The 9,511-nt window shown below is 42.7% G+C and overlaps 1 pseudogene; it reads right to left on the bottom strand.

Annotated features, from left to right (window-relative positions):
- Positions 1-306: 306 nt before the first annotated feature.
- On the bottom strand, positions 307-8,537 carry LOC111950095 (SIN3-HDAC complex-associated factor-like; annotated as a pseudogene).
- Positions 8,538-9,511: the final 974 nt, after the last annotated feature.

A 9,511-nucleotide genomic window follows, 5' to 3' on the forward strand; every position in this document is an offset into this window, starting at 1 on the left:
GTGGAAGCGCTGTCTCTATTCCTAATGGAGTATGGCTCTATCCTAATGGAGGTTATGGCTCTATCCTACTACAAAAGGTACAGTTCCAGAGTTCTCCATTTTCTTCATTACAGCTTTAGTGGATCCAGCATTTCATATTGAAAACAAATTGTGAATTATTCACAATCTCATAGCACTCAGAAAGCGGGGGGGCGGCAGAGTCCATCATTGTTAACAGTATAAAATAACAAACCTATGCCGCTCTTTGTACAGGAACATTTGATAAATAGTCCAGCTGCTCTTGAATAGAAAGCAATCCAGAAGACTGTCTTGAGAGCGCTCCAGGACGTCATAAAATCCCAACGGTCTCCGTCTGACTTCTGTAGTGTCATGCGATTCCTGGAGACATTATGACATCAAATCCCCACTGTTCCTCCGCCCCTCCTCTTCCTCATCTTTGACCTGGGGAGTGGGTTGGGATGTCGGTGGCGTGGGGCTCATCACGTTCGCTCTGCTCGCCTGTGCTTCCTCTCTGGCTCGTGCTGTCGTTTCTTCTGGCAGCAGGGCTTATAGAGGTGGGGTCTAAGAGTACCTCTCCGAAGCGTCCCTTGTAGATGATGCCACAGCACACCTTCTGCCTAAAACCCAGAGGGACGCAAGACAGCAAAACACTAGTTGAGAGGAACCCAAATCAAACAAAATGTACCATGAGGATTAAATAGGGCTATGGAGTTATTATGCATTAAAAGGAGGAAATACAGTGTCGGAACCAAAACTGTCGAGTATAATACATGGGTTGTATTCATCTTTTGGGCACACCGTAGCAAGGCATTTAGCAACAGAAAAAAATGGTTTCTCATTGGAAAAGTTCAGGTAGTTCCTCATTAGTTTCAGTCCGTTTGGGGCCTGATAAATATGACCCTGATTCCACCATCCAAGCCATTACCTTTTCCAGTAGGTGAGATCCAGGAAAGAGAAGACTGGRGAGTGGGTGGCACCTGGTGAGAGTTCGACGTCCGAGCCCTCGTCTGATWMGTTGCTGTAGCTGGGAGAATGGGCAGGGGAGGCACTGGAGGTGGTGCTGTGGGCGTCAGAGTCTGTGGGGGGCAGAGCACAATCAAATTATCAACATAGCAGGCACGGTTCAGATAAACATCTGTAATATTTATTTTGGAATTAGTCTTGTTACACAGCCCTTTAGGCAGGACAAATAATGGAGAGAAGAGTTGTGATCCATTTACTTTTGAAACCCCAAAGTTTACACCGCACAAGGCAGCATAGCCGAGCACAGAGTATCATCTGCTTACTGCGTCTCTTGAGCTCCTTCTGCACTCGGCTGATCTGGCTTGGCCTGGCTCCCCTCTTCATCTTCATCTTCTTGGACCTCACTGTCGTCTTCCAGCTTGACCCTGAACCTTTAGCATCAACAACCTGTGACAGATGAGAGAAGGGTTGAGTGACAGAGATGGATGGATGTCTGTTTCCAAGGTAACTGRATGAATGTATAGAATGGCTAAGGAAAAACGGTTATTATACACCTACAGGTGTTGCGTCAGTCACTCCCTGTAATGGTGTTGTCTTAAGACTTATTATATGGAATACTGAGAGTGGACGGGAGTAGGACAGGGAGTATGGATGGATTCTGAGAGGCCTTACATGATTCCAGTTCTTTATGGATTCGGCTGGGAGTTTCTTCCACCTTTTCACCAGGAGAACACAGGCATTACAGATCTCCCCAAAACGCACCTCACTCAGCCTGAGGGACACATAGGGGAGAGAATGAGGATGAGTTTCATATGGAGAGAGATGTGTGTGTGTGTGTGAGAGAATGAACGATGACAGCCTTGAAGCTCAGCGTGTGGTTATTATTATCCCTGCTCCAGTCAGTGSGAGTCGGTCAGAGCTATTTTCTGCCAGAACGCTTCTCCTGTTGACTTACGTCACCGGTTACCATAGCAATGAACCGACGCATACTGGCCCGGCCAATAGCGGAGAGGCAGAGTGACAAGGGGAGGACGTAAAACTCTTTCAATTCTGTTTCATACAACAACAACAAAAAAACGTATTTAATGAGATGAAAAGGGAAATTTGTCCTAGTTTGATAAACTCCATGGGTAAAAGACTCAAATTATTTAAGTTATTGCACTGGGAGTTAAAACAAAACTGTTTCCCAAAAACGGAATGAATATCTAATTGCATTACAGTGACTTGAGTGTGTGGCTGTAACAGGGGGTAGCATAGTCATGAGAATGAACACTGACAAAAATCCTAAAACAATTACAATTTCTGTATTGTCCAAATCTGACAGAATTAAGGCCTCAGACCTCTCTACCCCCAGAGTTGAGCTGCACAGGGTCTGAGCCAGTGTATAGAGGAGTGGTCAACTCACCCAAAGCAGCTGTGAAAGTCCCTCTCYTAGCGCTTGCTGTCGGTGAAGCGGGAGCTGGAGGACTTGGCCCGACAGATACAGCAACCGTCCAGGCTCCGGTACATCTTGGGCTTGTGGAAGCCAAACATCTGGGACACACAGGATGGGGGAAATGAAGCAGTGATCACTTACATAGATATGTTTATGTAAAAATCTGTGGATATGATATGCAATCTGGCCAGGATGATGATGACACATCTATCGGTCTATTTCTTGGAGGATAGCGCACACACTGATTCAGCAGTATACAGGTAGGTTGACAGTTTTTATTCAAAAGGTCCACTATTCATAAGAGTTAACAGCCCCTGAKCCATCTCATGAGAGTTCAGTTCACAGCAGCATGGAATAACAGTCTTCATAATTCACACACATGGCCCTAACTACATAAGGACAGAGGATACTTTTGTACCCGTTTCCTCCAGCATCTACACAAGTTCCTTTGCTGTTGTTCTGGGATTGATTTGCACTTTTCGCACCAAAGTACATTCATCTCTAGGAGACAGAACGCATCTCCTTCCTGAGCGGTATGACAGCATTTGGAAATTGCTCCCAAGGATGAACCAGACTTGTGGAGGCCTACAATAATTTGAGGTCTTGGCTGATTTCTTTTGATTTTCCGATGTCAAGCAAAGAGGCACTGAGTTTGAAGGTAGGCCTTGAAATACATCCACAGGTACACCTCCAATTAAATCAATTAGCCTATCAGAAGCTTCTAAAGCCATGACATAATTTTCTGGATTTTCCCAAGCTGTTTAAAGGCACAGTCAACTTAGTGTATGTAAACTTCTGACCCACTGGAATTGTGTATTATAAGTGAAATAATCTGTCTGTAAACAATTGTTAAAATTACTTGTGTCATGCACAAAGTAGATGTCCTAACCCACTTGCCAAAACTATAGTTTGTTAACAATACATTTGTGGAGTGGCTGAAAAACTAGTTTTAATGACTCCATCCTAAGTGTATGTAAACTTCAACTTTGTGTGTGTGTATATATATATACACACACACTACTAAGTAGGGTTGCACATTTTGGGGTATATTTAGGGAGAATCTTTCCTTGGGAATATATGCAAATTAATATTAAAACCATTTAAATGACGATGTTTTATGCATTGGATACATTTACCATATAGAGACAGAAACCTTTTCATAAGTAGACATAATTGGAAGTGATTAAATCCTTCCAAAAGGAAAATATTTTTTAGTTACGAATTGAACTTGAATCAAATGAGTTGACTTCACATGGGATGATTTCACTGAACAAAAGGGAATGTTGAATGATCCATAGCATCTCCCAAAAACATTTTCAACATACATCTGTGAGATGATAGTCTAGAAACTAAAGCTTTGGTTGTCTTCCTCTCAGGCTTCCATGTCTTCTCCCTGGACCTCCTCAACGTCCACCTCTTGAACATCAGACTCTGAGGCCTCATCTTCACTGTCACTTTCCAAGCTTGTTGAGGATGGCTCATTGTCAGGCAAAAAAAAAAAAAAAAAAAGCCTCAAATTTGCCCGGATGGCCACCAATTTTTCAACCCTTGTATTGGTCAGCCTGTTGCGTGCTTTGGTGTGTGTGCTCTCAAACAAGGACCAGTTGTGCTCTGAGGCGGCTGAGGTTGGTGGGATTTGGAGATGGAGGCAACAGGGGAAAGAGCCTCAGATCCAAAGTTCCTTCCACCAGGTGGCCGATGAGATATGTTGGCGCGACTGCCAAATTGCACCTCCATCCCAAAGCCCTTGCTTGGAAGTGTACTTCGCCAGACTGCCAAGATCCTTGCCCTCATCCAGACCAAGGTGGCGAGACACAGTAGTGATGACACCGTAGGCCTTGTTGATCTCTGCACCAGACAGGATGAACTTGCCAGCATACTTGGGGTCCAACATGTACGCTGCGGCATGTATGGGCTTCAGGCAGAAGTCTTCACGCCTAATTTCTCCTCTTACATCTGCAAGCAGAGTCTGAACATCAGACAGGATGGCATTGTCACCCTCAATCCGTGCAATGGCTACTGCTATAGGTTTCAAGAATTTCAGGCTGCTTACCACGCTCTCCCATAATACATCATCCAGGATGATCCTCTTGATGGGCTGTCCATATCGGCAGACTGTGATATGGCCATTTCTTGGAGACTCCTTCCCCTCCAGGAGACTGTCAAACATGATGACAACACCACCCCAACGGGTGTTGCTGGGCAGCTTCAATGTGGTGCTCTTATTCTTCTTACTTTGCTTGGTGAGGTAGATTGCGGCTATTACTTGATGACCCTTCACATACCTAACCATTTCCTTGACTCTCGTGTAGAGTGTATCCATTGTTTTCAGTGCCATGATGTCCTTGAGGAGCAGATTCAATGCAGGAGCAGCACAGCCAAGTGGTGTGATGTGAGGGTAGGACACCTCCACTTTAGACCCAACAGCCTTCATGTTCGCAGCATTGTCTGTCACCAGTGCAAATACTTTGTGGTCCAAGGTCATTGATGACTGCCTTCAGCAATGTAAAGACTAGTGTGTCTGTTGTCCCTTGTGTCTGTGCTCTTGTCAAATACCGGTTGAGGTGCTGAGATGTAGTTCATTATTCCTTGCCCACCAGCATTCGACCACCCAACAGAGTTTATTGCAATACAGTCTGCTTTCTCTATGATTTGCTTGACCTTCACTTGAACCCTGTTGAACTCTGCACCCAGCAAATTAGTAGATAAAGCATGTCTGGTTGGAGGGGTGTATTCAGAAATCTCTTCCAATACACGTTGCCTGTGCGCATCAGAGGTGAACCAGTTGCATACACAGCTCGAGCAAGACATTCCTCAGCATTTCTCTGAATACGTTCCTCCATTGAGTCAAAACACTTCTGATTCCAGGAGGACCACGAGCTGTTGCTATCGATAAGGTGTCTGATTCATAATTTTCACCTTGAATAGAAGTAGAGGGACTTTTGTCAGAGGTTGCTTGTTGTGAGCGCTGAGGGAACTTTATGCACTTAGCCAGATGATTCTGCACCTTTGTTGCATTCTTCACAAATGATTTCGCACAGTATTTGCAAATGTACACAGGTTTTCCTTCTACATTAGCTGCAGTGAAATGTCTCCACACATCAGATAGTGCCTGTGGCATTGTCCTGTAAAGATGAGAAAAAAAGTTTTTAAAAAACACAAATACAATTCCATGTACAGATAAATAGTTAAGCAGTTAGATTAAACAACTCCTTTGTAAGATAAATGTTTTTTTAAATGAAACATGCATGGAAACAGGTGAATTAACACTCATCTGTTAGCAGGCACAAGCAAGCTAAAACCACATGGTAGCAAAAACTAACTAGCAGAAATTGTTAACAAGTTATAAATGATCAAAACACACTTTGCGGTAGGCTACTAATCAAATGTATTTATATAGCCCTTCTTACATCAGCTGATATTTCAAAGTGCTGTACAGAAACCCAGCCTAAAACACCAAACAATGCAGGTGTAGAAGCACTATTTACTAGTTAAGAAAAAAATGTCATAAAATATATTCACCCCACCCAGTATTGTAATCAAAACTTACCAGAAAGCATGTAGTCCTTGGCTCAGACAGTGTAGTAGTGTGGGCTCAATAGCATCTCATTAGTGTGCAAGATCTTGAGAATCAGCTGTACATGTGATGGTAGAACGCACTGTGCATATAGAGGGTAGCAATTGAATTGGGGATAGTTTAACCAGAATATGCCACAAGACCTAGAATTGCCTTGTGTATCCCACAACAAAGATTCACTGTTATAATCCAACTTTATAGATACATTTTTGCAAAATTCCCCAAATTCCCTGGCTTAACTTCCCATGGACATTTTCTGGAAAGTTTTTGACCCTTTGCAACCCTACTACTATGCATGAAGGACAACGCAAAGACAGAGAGAGAGGAAGCACTCTGAGGTTAGTACAGTGGATCCAAAACTTGGGAGCCAGTGCCTCATGTGGGTCGGTCCCCTGAAAATCTAATAATATTCTCAAAAGTTAGAAGCTTAAAAAAAATTTAAAAAAATACACATCTTCCCTATAGGCCTATATTAAAATGCAATCAATACAGTTGTATAAGACGTAATAAATTCTAATTTCATCCGATGCTAAAGTGTTAATCATTTCTCACATTTCCCCCCTGAACATTACAATTGTATAGCTAATAGGCTGCGTTTGTAGATTGACTGAGGTGAAACAACCTACAGCAGCCAAGATGATAATGGCCAGAGTCGTTTTTGCTGTTCTCCAAACAGCATTTGAGTGTTTTAATTGTATAGAAAAGCAGTACATGGTTATGGCCCTATTCATGCACTACTATGAACATAATACACAGTCATAGGCCTGCACCACACAATGCTGTGGAGATGAGCCCCCTTAACGCTTCCGTGCATGGCCTAGAGTCCCAGACAGAGAACTGGGTTATCCGTCATCACGTCAATGAGACCGGAACAGGACAGCCTGGCCATGTACCGCGACGCTGTTATGCAACCGCAGTGCTGKTGCAACGAAAAGCCATGTGGTCCCGACTCCCTATATGGCAGGGATGCGGGCATGTGGCAGCATCCATGTGATGCTCGAATGTCAGTGGTCACAGAGCCGATTATGATATGAAAATCGATCAAGGGAGTTGACACATCGTGATTGAGGCTTTGTTTCATCATGCCAAGGATGTAAAAATGTTACGCTAAACACGGTGAATTGAATAGCCTACATAAACAACAAAGATTACACTAAKAGCCATAAATGTGGTCAGCGGYACTGGTCGTAAATCTTGAACKGCACAAACGATTGTATAATACCAGCTCTGACGTAGGGCCTATTGCCTAACTCGAAATGGCAACATGCTTCGAAGGATGCAGGCGGGCGGCATGGTGCCGACTGTACACTGAAACGGTGGTGTGCTTGCGAAATTTACTACGATCAAAATAGCTGTTTTGAATCGTTTTTTCATCAATAATTAGATCAAATGTAACAACCACTGCATTGTCGACTGGTTTATAGAATAACATTTTTTTTTGTTTAAAAGACCCGCATGCGTCGAGAATTAACATCGATCATCACCACCCACGGAGAAAGCATGGTCCCCTCTGMTTCCCATGCAGCATCCATATTCACACACAATTTGACACGCTTACGAATGCTGCTTCAAAGAGTTCGGAAAACTACTTGATACAAAGTGTCACTTAACACCGCTGCTGCTATACCGCATCTTTCTCCATGGCTAAGTCTTTGTTTTCCGAATAATTGCGTCAATGGGAAGGTTCCAACCCCATGGCCGGACTGTAAACACATGCACATTTTCAGAGAAGCTGGTTGCTACCTACATTTAGGAATTGTATTAATACAAGTGTGAAATAAKGGATATAAGACCTGAACAGTCCATGRWTGCAAACAAGTWCCAGGGTTGAACAATATTGAAAGGAGACCAGTGGCATGTTTGGCGCAGAGCCACACACCCACATGTCACTCAAAAGACATCCAGTCTTGCACTCAGATTGGAATTGTCATTTGATCAAATAAACGATAAATCACAACGAAATTGTTAACTTGTAGTCAAGTATTCTAGCCTACACAGTTTGCATGTAAGGTTTTGTTGATGCGGCAGTATGGTGTCTTTTGAAAACGAAACCAGCCGACATAACATCAATAAGTTATTTGAAAAAACAATACATCTAACTAATTAAAACAGTGGTGGTTACAATGGTTGTGTTGTTGCACAGAAACAAACATTTGTAGGACTCTAGTCCTGATCAAGGAATGTGAGCGTTCATTGTCACCGGACACCAAATGCCAAGCAGAAGAAAGGAGCGCGCATATTAACAAGAATACAATTGCCAGTGCTTGTCATTGGCTGCCAAACACTGAAGTAAAAAACATTAGTTAACTCATCAAAAAGCTCAAAACAATTTAGGATATTAAAAAAAGGTTTTAATGGCTTTCCGAGATATTTAACCATGTTAAATAGCCTACATCCTCGAATAACTTCAGCGCATAGTGTGAAGATTGTTTTAAATAGAATTGGTTGTCTGTTTGGCAAAGTAATGTCCTTACCTTGKGTTATAGTCAATGATGAATGAGTTGTAGAGATGATTAAAAAAAACGTCGTTGGTAGGCTATTTAAACGCATGTAACAATGAATACAKCGWWCGGATGTTGCCGTTTTACTTGCGTYTCTGGGGGAGAATCTCAAATGTATTAGCTCGCGTCCTCTCTCCTCACCTCCTTTTCAAAACCCATTGGAGGAAAATGTCGGAGGGAAGAGACCTCTGGCTTTCTCATCCAATGGGTTTTGAGGAGAGCAGAGAGGACGCGAGGAGWGKACATTTGCGATTCTCCCAGGAGTATTACAAATGTTTACGCATGCGSGTTTGGCAACTCCACCATTTTCTGATTTTCTTCAATCAAACCAATTTACATACGGAACTGTAGTTTTGACTGCGTCTGCATTCTATTGCCCATACAAGGAGGGGAATTACGCGGGAAATGGGGGGTGGAACCAGTTGAAATCTGTGCGCTGTGAATCGAAGAAAGGAGGCGTGACTACTTCAAAAATATAGTGGCAGCATGTCTGTAGATAGGTTACGTGTGGCACGTCGAGCACAGTAGATCGACTATTATTTTGAAAAAAAATGAGTAATAATGCGTATTTTGAAATAAATAGTAATAATGCAATAAACACAAAATGAAAATGTTATTCAACTAGAAAATAGTCGTAAAATAACAGGATGTACCAAGTAACAAGAGTTGTTTTGGTAGTGAAACAGGAATCAGAAGTAGCTCAATGAGTAAAACGTTAWATTGTTTACCATTGAATCCTCATGAGGATCATACGTCATCTCCAACCATAGAGGTGATCTCAGTATCACAATGGACATGTATTTTACCTGAGGTCTGGACACACACACACACACACACAGTAAACAGTTTAACATATTGAGCAAATTTTTAATGAAGCGCATCATAAATATCAGAACAGTGATCAATGACTTATATGGACATAGGACTCCATTCATTACATGATCTCCTCCCACCGGACATACAGTTTACGTCTGCACTTGTGGGAAAGGAAAGGTTCAGTAGTAGCATTGCCTACCTGGTAACATCAGGACGGAT

This window comes from Salvelinus sp. IW2-2015, linkage group LG3 (assembly GCF_002910315.2).
Source record: "Salvelinus sp. IW2-2015 linkage group LG3, ASM291031v2, whole genome shotgun sequence".
Classification (NCBI taxonomy): domain Eukaryota; kingdom Metazoa; phylum Chordata; class Actinopteri; order Salmoniformes; family Salmonidae; genus Salvelinus; species Salvelinus sp. IW2-2015.